The sequence below is a fragment of the Nannospalax galili genome, unplaced genomic scaffold (genome assembly GCF_000622305.1).
Source record: "Nannospalax galili isolate Female #2095 unplaced genomic scaffold, S.galili_v1.0 scaffold617, whole genome shotgun sequence".
Lineage (NCBI taxonomy): Eukaryota > Metazoa > Chordata > Mammalia > Rodentia > Spalacidae > Nannospalax > Nannospalax galili.
The window spans coordinates 254731-265918 of record NW_008341872.1 but is presented as its reverse complement, the minus strand read 5'-3'; the positions used below and the strand labels follow the sequence as shown (position 1 = coordinate 265918).

Sequence of the window (11188 nt, the reverse complement as noted above, 5' to 3'; positions counted from 1 at the left end):
CCTAGAACCTATAGTGAAAGAAAGGAATCGAATCCTGCAAATTGTCCTTTGAGCTCCACATCTGCAGTGTGTCACATGCACACCCCCACACACATGCATACATATCACACATTTAAGTACACCCACATACACAAAATAAATAAATAAATATTTAAAAACACAAAGCAAATAAATAATTTTTAAAGCTCTAAGGGAAAAGCTCCAAATCATGTATAAAGCCGAATAAATCAAAATAACATCAGGTCTCTCAAGGAAGCCCTAAAAGCCAGACACAGGGAGTGATAAATTTCAAGCCTTGAAAATAAATAACTGCTAACCATGAGTGCTGTGCCCAGCCATATCATCTTTTGAAATCGATGGAGAAATAAGATTTCAAGAGAAGCACAGACTAAGGTAATTTATGAAAACCAAAGTAGCACTGTAGAAAATATTTAAAGGAACATATACAGAGGCAGAAGGAAGATAGTCTCATCCATGACAGCACAAAGATGATCTTATACTTAAAAGACCCTAGAAGACCATGCTATAAAGCTCTTTGATCTGATCAATACATTCAGAAAATCAGCAGTGTATAAAATCAACATAAAAATCAGTAGCTTTTCTATATACGATATTTAATTTTCCAAGGAAGAAAATTTGAAGAATATACTATTCATAATAGCTTTAAAAAATGCAACTTATTTTTGGTTTATTAGGGCCAACTGTGTGGCCTTAAACACCCAAAAGGAAAGTATAACCAAAGATTAAAGGGGCCAACATAATTTTTTAAGAGTCCATATGTATAGCTAAAGGCTACATAACAAGCATCAATGCCAGATAGGAGATACCTTCTTTTCAGTTGTTGGCCAGGTTAGCCCAAGGGACTCCCAGATAGTAACCCAGCAGAGAACTGGGAAAATGAACAGCAGACCCCAATCTTATCTAAAGGAATGTTGACAACTGATTGCTACTAGGTGAGGAACAGCTGACCTTCCTAAACAAAGACCTCTAGATTGGCTGACTAGATTTACCAGATGGACAAGTACTGGGGAATGGCTGTGGGTGCCAACATCACAGTGGACAGTAGCAGGGATAACAGAGTATAAGGGCTCTAGTCAGAGGGAGGGAGGCTATGGGAGTGTGCCATCTGGGAAGTGGGTGTATAGTTGAATAAGATGGTTTGGGATGTTCTGTGTGATATACACATACACAAAAAAAATCAACAAATTTTTAAAATGTATTATATTTGAGGAGGAAGCATAAAATTTTACGTCATGTTAAATGGTAGAGGTGATAAACAATACCATTGAAATCTACCCAATGACTTTATAGACATACAGGTGCCAAGGATCTGAGTGCAACCGATTATGACTAGTAATAATCAGATACATACAGATTGGAGACGCATGTGCCAACATCTCAGAGTTATTAGCAAAAACAATGAGTCTTTCTGTAAGAAACAGTATATTTTAAAATAAAATAGAGCTCTTTTTTAAAGGTTAAAAACTCATTCAATTTTATATCTTACAGGGCTTATATTGAGTTCAATATTGTATAACTGTATTAATTCAACCGTGAACCTACAAACTTGCACCCACTTGTGAATGAGATGTACTCTTGCTCTGGAGTGTCTTACTGAATATGTTAAAGCTCTAAAAATAATAATAATAATAATAATAATATTTTTAAATGTAACTTAACAGAACATGGTGGCACATGGGAAGCAGAGACAAATGGATCTCTGTGAGATTGAGACAAACCTGGTCTACATAGCTACTGTCATGCCAGCTAAGGCTACAGTAAGACCCTGACTCGAAAAAAATAAAACAGAATAAAAATGAACAATCAACCAAGAATCAGGTCCCCAAGGCTCTGTCCACCCCTTGCCAGGGACCAGTGTCTTTTCCTAGCCCTTCTTTCTCCCTTTGGAATTTGCCCAGCCCCAGTCTATTCTCCAGTAGGGGCTCTCTTTTCATCTCGTGTGGCCCAGTGACCCAGGCAGGCTGTCTATGCCTCCCTGCCTGCCCCCTCCATTCAGGTCACCCCAAAGCCACCACCCCTTGCCAAAGACTTCCACCTCCCCCTGGCCTCTCTCTTGCCTGTTTGGGATTCACTGTCTGGTCACCCCAATGTTCCAGAGACCCAGCTAAGCTGCTTGCCCTCCCATACTACCCTCCCTCCATTTGGGTCACTCCAAAGCCCTGCTACTGGTTGCAAAAGACTGCCAACTCCTCTTGGCACCCACTGCCCAAGCAAAGCCCATACCAGACACAGCCCTTGTCATACCTTTTCCAGAACAGTGAGCAAGAAACTCCCGTGTAAGCCACCCTGCCCCAGCTGACCATAACAAGAAGTTCCATAGCCTACGCTGGATACTCAGCTGCCTCTCTGTGAATGAGATGATGCCTGTGTCTGTATCTGGGGTGAACTATACAACCTTGCCCACAGAAGACCCTCAATAACTATGTCCTGAATGAATGTCTGAATTCCAATGAACAGACTAAAAAATCCTACTTGGGTAGTTTAAAAACAGTTTATTCTATGTTAAAGATTTCCATTAATCATGAGATGGTAATTTGAGATAAAGGTGAAATAGATAAAGGACTCTCTCTCTCTCTCTCTCTCTCTCTCTCTCTCTCTCTCTTTCTCTCTCATGATTTTACAGATCCCATTCCAACCCCCACCAGGGACTCCTCCAACTGTGGGGAGACTTCGTCCCTCTTCCCTTTCAGGACCCACCAGAGGTAACTGACTGGGACCTTCCAATTTTTCCATTGGGCCTTGAGACCCAGTATCAGCCCAGGGGAAACCTGTTCCAAGTTCCTTGACCAAATCACTACAGGCACCAAGCAGAAGACCTAGAACAGAGCCTATAGACCTAAGTACCAAATGGAAGACATTGACATCTCAAACTTGCTATAAATTATCCCCCTCCTGAACATTATAAACACCTCTGCTCAAAGAAGAACTTGAACAAAAAAGAAAGAAAAACTCAACCAACAAACCAACTCAGATACTCAGTCATTTGAACATTTGGTCTCCAGCTGGTAGTACTGTTTGTAAAGGTGGAAACCTTTAGGTGACAGACTTGTTAGAGGAAATGAACCATAAGTCTTGAGGGGACAAGTCTTGAGTTTTGATAGCCAGACCCCACTTCTGGTTCTATCTCTGCTTCCTGACTATGTATACAGTGTGATCAGCTACCCCACACTCCTGCCACTATGCCTTTCCTTATATGATGAACTATATCCCAGTGAAAACTATTCCTTATGTTGCTTCTTATCAGGTATTTGTTCACAGTAACTAGAAAAATCACCAATACAGTGATGATCTACTATGTGCCCAGAACCACCCTTAGTGACTATTACATAATAGACAAGTTTAGTTTTAGCTAAGTTCTATCAAAGTAGTAAAACTTAGCTGTTCACTTAGTATAAAAATGTGTCACAATGCTGGGCATGATGGCGTATGCCTTTAATCCCAGCACTTAGGAGGCAGAAGTATGCAGATCTTTGTGAGGTTGAAGCCAGCCTGGTCTATATAGTGAGTTCTGGATGGGCTGGGGCTATAGGAGATCCTGTCAAAATAAATGTGTCCTGTTGAGGGTGAAAGTGAATGTCAGACAGAAGTTAATTAAGGACTGAGGTGATTCTTGATGTCCAGTTTGGGAATACAGCAACAGAACTGTTTAAGAGAGATGGTGTCTTCTCAGCTTCATCTTGAATGACTAGCACTCATTTGACTGGTAGAGGACATGGAAAGGGGATTCCAAGTGGACACAGCAGTTTAATCAAAGACTACAAGGTGATAAAGCACATGCATACTCATAGAATGATCACCATGCTGTGACAGCATGGGGCTAGATGGGAAGGAGAGATGGAGAGGGAATTACATAAGAAGCTTGGCTGAACGTGCTGATTTATACAGAGTAGGTGGTTATGGGTGATTGCCAAGGCCTATCAGCAGGAGTGTGAGGTGGCTGATCACCCTGTACCCACAAGTTAGGAACAGAGCTAGAACCAAAAGTGGGGCTTATCAAAACTCAAGGCCTTCTCAAAGTGATTCATTCCCCCAAGTCTCTGCCTCCCAAAGGTTCCACAACCTCATAAATAGCACCATCCGCTGGGGACCGGATGTTCAAATTCTTAAGACTATGGAGACAGTTCACATTGATAACACAACATTCTGCCCTTGGCACTCATAAGTTCATGGCCATCTCATATAAAAGACTGAATCTATTCCAATTTTCTGTGGAGAGCAGAACCTGAAGAGTTAACTGGTGTTCTGTGGAACTTCTAGCATATGGTTACTTTGGGCTTACAATAATCACAGTTTTATATGGTAAAGTCAGATACATTTTGAAATTTTACTTCTGTCTCTGGAAAATTTGTGCATGTAGAATGTGGATATGCATTTGAGGTCCCCTTATACTTGAATAACTTCAAAAATGCTATTGAAGTGTACTGGTTATCATGAAGTTCTTAATTTATCCAAGTCAGTAAAATAAAATGTATTTATTTTGGTCTGAAACTTGATTAACTCAGAATGGAAAACACTGCCACTTTATGGTGATCTAAGACTTTGGATGATGATGGATGAAACATTGGAATTTCTAGTGTCTATAAAGAAGATAGTAGATAGAAATGACAATGAAACAAGGTTCTTGATGGTAAGAGCTGCTGGCTGCTGTAGACTGCTGCTGAGCTGGCTGGAATGCAGACAGTCCATGATTCCCAGAATCCTTCAGTAGTTTGGGGTTTTCTCACATTTCTTCATTCATCAAATGCTCTCTGAGAGTCTAAATATTTCATAAACATTTCTTGGCACTGGGAAAAAGGTTGGAAATAAGACATATATTTGTTTTTCTTATTCTTGGGTTTTCATCTATAAATGGAGGCATAAAAATGTTCAGAAGTATTATTTAGTGCTAACAGTGCATGACCAGAACAGAACAGATTCTTTATGGGTAAACATGGAATGGGAAAAAGAGTAATATTTGGTAAGTCTTACTTAGAGACAGACATGGGACTTTTGGCTCATTTCCTTTCAGAACTCCCACATTTGAGCAAATTAAGTAGTGTGATCCCTGCCAAATAAATGAAATAAAGTTGTTCACTAATATGGCAGGAAGATGGGCTGAGGGGTGCAGGAGGACATTGCAGGTCTGAATTAAGGGGATGTTGAGGGGTATAGAAAAGGTAAAACTGATCAAAACAGAAATGTATCAGAAACCATCTTGTCTGGGCCACAGTGAACCCTGGCTTTGTCTTCACTTGACTGTTTATAAATAACAGCTGTACCCACAGGTCTCTGTTGGAGCGGCAGGATTTTACACACTCTGCAATTTCTGACTTTAAAGTTATTGTTTCTTTTAGACACAAATCACATTCTTACATAAGAAGATTCTTGTATCCAAACTTGTGACCATTGGTGGGATAATCTAGGAAAACGTTTCAGCCAATATTTAAGACTCTTTTATTGATGAATTATTTACATTAAAAAATCATGCTAAATGTTCAATTAATAAAGATAAGATCACAGGCCTGTTTCTTGTGAATAAGTCTGACATCCAAAGACTACTAGGGCAATACCTGGAAAGCACTAGCAACCTTGTGCACTGACATGTGATGCATAACAAATGTCATACTAGTGCTCATGGTCACAGAGAAGGGATCCAGGGGAAGGGAAGGAAGGATTCTGCTTTAAATTAATTTTTCAACTGATGAATGTAAATATAATCAATGTATATACTGATGTGGATATATCATGTTTTGACATGAACATATTGTGCAATGATTAAATAAGGGAAAACAATATTTATCTACTCAAACATTTATCATTCCTTTGTGGTAAAACTTTCAAAATTAGTTCTTCTGTCTTTCTGAAATATATGGCACATTCTTATCTGCGGCCACCGCCAGCTGCAGCCACCCCTCCATTCTTCCAGTGCTGGGTGCTGTCTCCAGGTGCCACTCCTCTGCTCACACAGGTGCCACTTCCTGGGCACTGCCTCTGATCACATGGGCGCTGCCCTTCACTCCTCACTGCAGTGGCAAGCTGTGGCCACTCTTCTGCTGGCTCGGTGCTGAGGCAGCTCTTCTGCTCACCCTATGCTGAGGCCGCTCTTCTGCTCACTGGGCGCTGCCTCTGGTCATCGCTACTTCTGTCTGACCTGGACCCCAGGGCTGGTGAGGAGACTGTGTAAGCAGAGCCACATTCAGACAGAGGAGACCAGGTTCATTGACCCAGATCCAGTTTATTGTACAAGGGTTCAAGCTTATATATGGGTAGGGGTCCAATCAAGAAGTTACAATTCAGATCTTTGGCAGGGCTGTGTCCTATCATGACATTGTGAGTCAGACACCTCATTAGCATAATGGGTTTCAGGTTACTTAAATTCTGGTTTCCTTATGGGGCCTGGTTTCCTGGGAACCATGTGACCTAGGCTAATTGTTGAAATTTGGGATCTCAAGGGTGGTGATTAGGGAGTGGCGAGCTCTAGGCATCAGTCTCATGATCTGTCAATGGGAGCAAATGTCACAAGGCATTTCTTGTGGCTCCAGCAGTCGGTCCATTGCCTTGGGCCTGCTATATGCCTGTCAATAAGACTTTCACCCTAGGCTCAAGTCTGCCTCCCTCATCTCCCCCATTTTTTTCTTTTAAAAAGCCAATTATGGTTTAGTAAGGGCAAGGAACAGTGGGTCATTGTCTTTTGGATCATTTAAATTTGAGGGGGTCGGAAGTTGAGATGGGACAACAGCCAACTGAAACTAGCCTTAACAAAATTAACAATGCAGGGTCCAAAAATTAGGAGATACCAGTAATGGCTATAGTCTCTGCTTGTGAAGTGAGATACTCAAGGTCGTCCCAGGTTATCAGGTGTACCATTGGAGCCAGTCGTTTTTGTGGTCTGTGACACCGGGTCAGTCTCTCAGTGGTTGAGAGGTGCGCCACTTCCTCCAGGGTCAGGGCTGCCATCTCTGGGGTCAGTGGCAGTGGAGGGAGGGTTTCCATCACAGGCAATTCTGATGTTCCGAGCTGGGATCCAAATGGGGGCTGGAACATTATCTGGAAAGACACAAGAACAGCAGGTGTCAATAATATGATGGATATATTTGAGCTTGCCAAAGGAAGGGAAGTGAGTAACGTCCATCTGCTTGATCTTGTTAGGGCCAAGAAACCCTATTTTCCCATCTTTTGCATCTTTAGCAACAGCCATCAGTCCCGTTTTAGAGCAAGGATCTGTTAGTTTTACCTTGGCCAGGAACTCCTGGGACAAGCCATCCCCCACCACCTGTTGCTTTACTTGTTTATCTATTTTTTATGAGATTATTCTGCTCAGGGGCGTCAGGGGAACTCCCCAAAGTGAGGCCAGGATGGCAGTCACAATGGGGTAGAACAGCCCAGATTGTGGGTGCACCCCCCTGACTTCTCTCCTTCTGGCCAGGAATAGCACATGAGCCCATTGCTCTGATCCCAACAGCAGGAATCCATAAACCGGGGGCAAGAGCTAGCACTTTATCTAACACCTTAGTAACATCTTTTTCTGTTACCCTAATTTGCCTGCTCCTGAGGAGAGAAACCAGCGTGGCAGCACTGGGGCCAGCAGTAGCTGGATGACTATTCCCCATACTGGAGGTCACTCATCCTGCAAGATATACCCAGAAGGACTCAGGAGCCATTCGGGAAGATGATCGGTGGAGACAGGAATGACACGCCAAACTTTGAGCCAGAAGAGGAAGCACAGGAGAACGAAAGCAGCGAGCACCCACAGAAGAATCACTGGCAAAGGGAGGCTTCGGATACCCAAAGTGTTACAGCCCCATGTTGGGTGCCAGCTGCGGCCGCCGCCAGCTGCAGCTGCCCCTCCACTCTCCCGGTGCTGGGTGCTGTCTCCGGGCCTCGCCTCTGATCTGACAGGAGCCGCCTCCAATCGCACAGGTGCCGGCTTCAATTGCACGGGTGTCACCTTCTGGTCGCAGCCTCTAATCACAGGGGCGCCGCCCTTCACTCCTCACTGCAGGTGCAAGTTGTGGCTACTCTTCTGCTCACCCAGTGCTGAGGCCGCTCTTCTGCTCTCTGGGCACTGCCTCCAATCATCGCTACTTCTGTCCATCCCAGACCCCAGGGCTGGTGAGAAGACTGTGTCAGCGGAGCCGTATTCAGACACAGGAGACCAGGTTAGGTGACGTAGATCCAGTTTATTGTAGAAGGGCACGAGCTCATATAGGGGTAGGGGTCCAACCAAGAAGTTACAACTCAGATCTTTGGCAGGGCTGTGTCCTATCATGACATTGCGAGTTAGACACCTCATTAGCATAATGGGTTTCAGGTTACTTAGGTTCTGGTTTCCTTATGGGGCCTGGTTTCCTGGGAACCATGTGACCCAGGCTTTCTAAGTGTTGCAATTTGTGATCTCAAGGGCGGTGATTAGGGAGTGGCGAGCTCTAGGCATCAGTCTCATGATCTGCCAATGGGAGCAAATGTCACAAGGCATTCCTTGTGTCTCCAGCCGTCGGGCCATTGCCTCGGGCCTGCTGTATGACTGTCACTAAGACTTTCACCCTAGGCTCAAGCCTGCCTCCACACTTATCTACAGTCACCAGAGTGTACAATAGCACACCATAACATCTTTCTCTGACTATTGGATCTTTTCCTAACTCAGACTTTATGGACCACTTAATAATTTCAAGCTAATCTGTCTGACAGCAGACACCTTGAGGTGGGTTCTGTCATGGATAAGGGCTGGCCTAGCAAGAGGCTGAGGCCGGCTTCTCACTGCACACTCCAGAGGCATGTCTGCTTGGTGATTCATTGATGACCTTGATTCTTCCTCCTAGTTTCCTCAGGTACAAAATTTTAAATTAAGTTTTAGATACGTAATGTTCTGTCTAGTTTTAAGACTTAATAGTGTTACCATTTTAACAAATTTAGGCTATGTGTTCACTTCATCCTTCATTAAACAATATCAACATAAAGATCAACATGTTCATAAAACACAATCTCATTGGATATATAGCAATTAGTAGAGACAGTGAACTTGACTTGTGAAATACACATTTGAGAGTAAAAGATAGACAACAAGCCCATGAATATTAAAATAAATATACATACACATCTTAATGTTATCAAGTTAATAAAAGTGACATTAAGATAAAGAATAAGACTGTGGAAAGGGTTTTCAGAGAAGGAAGTCAGACTTTTGCTCTAGGTGTGTATGTTTGGTTATGCTGTCTTCTGTATGTAGAGTGCATATCAATTAAAATGTTTGTTTACTATAACAAAATGGGGTAAACATTAATGTACAAGGCAAGATGTGGTAGTTGATGCCTTAATCCCAAAAAGCAGAGAAAGGAGGATCATGAATTCAAGTCTATCCTGTGCTGTATAGCTATCACAAAAAGAATCCTAAATTAATTAATTTATATTTTATGTGTATAAATGTTTTGCCTGCATGTATGTAAGTGCCCACAGAGACCAGAACGCACTGGATCCCCTGTAATTGGAACTATAGATGGTAGTTAACCACCATGCAGACGCTGAGAACTGAACTTGGGTCCTCTACAAGAGCAACCAGTGCTCTTAACTGCTGAGCCATCCTTCCAACCCTCTCAAAAGAATTTTTAAAAGTCCTAAATGCACATACTTTGGCACATAATTAAGGCAGTCAGCAAGTTCAAGTCCTAAGGCTTTGTTGGAAGAAATAATATCCAGATGGTCCTAAGAGAGTAAAAATTTCTTCTCTGGTGAAAATTACCTCTACTCTTAGATCTGCAAGAGCTTCCTTGTGCTTACGACTTGGGATAGTACATCTTTCTTTGCTTCTGCCTGGTACACAGGTAAGTCCCATATTCCTGATTCAGGTTTCTTTTCAGTTTAATTAGAGCAATAGCCAACACATGCATTTTTATGAACACATCTTTATGAAAGATTATTTGTAACTATATGTGATTCATTTTCCTTTTTGCACAATTTTTCTGCTTTTCCTAGAATTGATAAGCATATTGTTTAGAAACAAATGTGTTCTCCCATGTGTATATCCCTTACTGACCTCAATGACTCCTTGGCTATCTAAATATATTCTGAAAATGTCTACTGAGCTCAGGCATGCCACCAAGTGCTCATTCTTGGAGGTCTCCTGAACTCTGCTGACCAGCTCAAGTCTGCGTGGACAGCACCTGTGCCTGTGTGCCACCTCAAATGCTTGGCTCACCCCTGATGGGTGGATTCCTCTTGTTTGTCTTTTCTTTTGCTGGCTTAATATCCCTTCTCTGCACCCTATCTTCCAGTAGCTTCCAGAAATAAAGGTTCATGAGAAGTAAACTTTTTGAACGTTTACATGTTCAAGTACATCTTTATACCATCTCCACACTAGAATTGCAGTTCACCTGTGTGGTTGTTTAGAGTGGAAATTGTTTTCTATCAGAATTTTAAATAAATTATCATCTTTTAAAAATGTTTTTATGAATTCTTTGAAATTTTCATACATACATACAATGTATTTTGATCGTATCACCCTCTATTCCTCACCCTAACTCCTCCCAGATCCACTGTCCACCCCTAACTCCCTCCCAGCTTTGTGTTCTTTTATCGTCCACAGTGTCCAATTTGTGATTAAGAAACTTATGAGACAGCGGTTTTCATATGGCCTTTTCAAGGATCCTTGGTGTTAGTTACCCCTTTCCCCACCCCTCCCTTCCCTCTCTCACTTCAACCTTCCTCCCCATTATCCCTTTGTATCCCACCCTGCCTTTTGTTCCATTGTCTTCCACCTCCCAGAGTTGTGCTGTCTAGACATGCTTAGATTCTTTACCCTGTGCATGCAACTTGATTTTAACTTTCTCTCTGGAAGCTTTTCAGCATTACTCCTTAGCTCTAGTTAACTCAAGTTTCATGTTGCTTGTGCTGGGCCCTCTGTGGGCCCTTTCATCATGGGACTTCATACACTTCTTCTTTTTTTCTTTTTCTTTTCACATTTCACTATATTTATTATAATCACAGAGTAGAATTTCAGTCATTATGTAGGTGCGTACATATCTGGTATCTGGATCCCATCTCTATGTCCATCTGGAAGCCTTATCCTGAGAACATAGTCCATATTTTGTTAGTATGACCTTGGTTTGATGGAGAAATGTACAAATATGCCACAGATAAAAACATGCAGATGAGCTAGTGTACCCTCCATAATGCATGCAATATAGGGCTTCTC

General features: G+C 42.3%; 1 pseudogene; it reads left to right on the top strand.

Moving 5' to 3' along the window:
• Positions 1-7688: 7688 nt before the first annotated feature.
• LOC103737635 overlaps positions 7689-11188 on the top strand; it is a 30004-nt pseudogene continuing 26504 nt past the window's right edge.